Raw genomic sequence first — 2,400 nt, forward strand, 5'->3', positions numbered from 1 at the left:
AGGGACTGGAGCAGGGATAACAGGGACTGCAGCAGGGTTCTGTGCCTGATATCAAGCACGGACAGGCAGGAGCCCTGCAGGGTGAGGAGCAGAGCAGGAAGCGCCGCTGAGTCATGGGGAGGGCCCGATCTCCACACGGCTCCAGTGCAGGAGCAGCTCAGAGAAACCCTCAGCACCTCGGCAGGTGTTGCTCAGGTCCTTCACTTTTTCCAGGAAAAGGAGAGAAGGAGGTCAGGAAAGCTGCTTGGCAAAGACAGAAGGGGTAAAGGCACCAAATCCCCACAAAAAAAAGCCAAGATTCAAGAGGAGAGAGCCGAGGAACAGCGTGTCAGGGTACAAAATTGGGAGAAGGTGATGGAAAGGGAAATTCCCCACCCTGCAGTTACTCATTCCATGAGGTTTCACTGATGCCTTAGGATTTTTAGCTTCTATATTTTCMTGTAYCTGTATTCTTGTACTTCTTTAGTGTCTGCCCTTAATGTATTARATTTGTCTGGTTTTATTCTCTTAACTTTGTCTGGTCTCTGTTTCAGGCCTTGTTTTAGGYATTATCAGTACCCAGTGGCACAGCCCAGACAGCCGAGAATTCCAGACCCTGTCCCGTGTTCCACCACCTGAACTTCATTTTCACACAACTCTTGAGATCTGCGTTCCTGACTGATGGATCCTGGGAGAAAACCCCAAAAGAAACTCTCAGCTCTTTAGAAAAGGAAAGCAGAACCACCTCAGCACTGTCGCACCCTCCCCTCAACTCTTTGCTCTGTCAGAACAAAAGCATCAAAAGCCATTTCCTGAAAGCACAAAAAGCTGCTCTGAGGCAGTGGGAAGAGAGGCTGATTCCGGCTCAAGGGCAAAGGCAGGACCTTAAAGCTCCCAACATCACCTTCCTCTACTCTTCTGACCACTCGTGGTCTCGTGCTGCCTGATTTAATGAACTCACCAGCACGGAAATGGTCACACRGAGCAGAGCCAAGGCAAAACCCACTCATGTCCACATCCTGAGGTTAATTTTAGCCCTGCAAATATTTAGCTCTGTGTTTAGATAAATATCCCATGCTAGTGAGAGAGGAGACTGAACCAGCTGCATCCAGCGGGATCGGGGTTTGCCATAAATCCCAATCCAGTATGATMATTAGCAGCATTATCTGCTGGTTTAATCATCAGAGTGTGAACTGTGGCCGTGCCCAGCGCAGGCAGGGACACTCTGAGCCCTGGGGTCAGCAGGCTGTACCCTGGCACAGCCTCTCATCAGGAGAGGCCACGGGTGGCACGTGTTCCTTGGCACCCTCCCTCTTGGCTGGCTGCAGGAAAGAGCAAAGGCTTCCTCAAAAACTGTTAATGACGTCACAGAACATGGAAAATCCTGAGAATCCAACCCCTGGCCCTGCCCAGACCCCACAACAATCCCCCCCTGTGCATCCCTGGCAGCCTCGGGGCCGGGACCATTCCCTGGGGAGCCTGGGCAGTGCCAGCACCTTCTGGGGAGGAACCTTTCCCAAAAATCCAACCTGAACCCACCCTGGCACAGCTCCAGCCGTTCCTGTCACTGCTCACCAGCAAGAAGAACTTGATCCCTTAATAATTCTGCAGTCCAGGAAACCTCCTGTTCTCCTAAAGACACCAAACCCTTTCCCTTTGGCAGCTCCAATGGGGTTTGCCTTGCATGTGCAGGACATCAGCCATATAAATCAAATCAAAAGTTGGTATTTTTKAAGGGGTTTGGGGGATATGGTGAAGTCAATCCTGCACAATCTMAAGGGGAAGAACACTRTGSTCTCTCCAAGAGGAGACCCCAAAGKGATCAAGCACATCTTGGTGGAAGGTGTCCCTGCCTAGGGCAGGGGGTGGAARCAGAWGGGCTTTAAGGTCTCTCCCGACTCAAACCATGTTATTCCATGATTTTGCTGGATCTGTGSGTGCCACTTCCCGTTCGCTCCACGGGCTCAGGAGCAGCCACCGACACAGGCTGGCGCTCCCAGCGGGATTTGGGTGGGCACCCCCTGCCCCAGCAGCCCGGGCCCGAGGAGGAGCAGCCTGGCAGCGYTCCCGTGTCCCTGGCACCGYTCCCGTGTCCCTGGCASCGTTCCCGTGTCCCTGGCACCGCTCCCGTGTCCCAGCCCTCGGGCACAGCCCCGGGCCGCGGGGTGGGGACACGTCCCGGCGGCGGGACCGGCCCGGCGTGTGCGTGCAGGAGCTGCTCCGCTCCGCGCTGGGCGTGCCGGGGCACAGCTCCCGGGGCACAGGGCAGGGATGTGCCCGCAACGCTGCGTGTCCCGAGCAGTGATCCGTGGAGTTTCACCCGCCGGAATCACAGGGAGTGACCCAAGACAACGTGGAGTCATAAACCGTATGATGAATCACTGAATCACAGAATTGGCTGGAACAGACCTTAAAGTTCAC

Source organism: Malurus melanocephalus, unplaced genomic scaffold, assembly GCF_030028575.1.
Source record: "Malurus melanocephalus ecotype Western Australia unplaced genomic scaffold, MMel_1.1 scaffold_627, whole genome shotgun sequence".
Taxonomy (NCBI): domain Eukaryota; kingdom Metazoa; phylum Chordata; class Aves; order Passeriformes; family Maluridae; genus Malurus; species Malurus melanocephalus.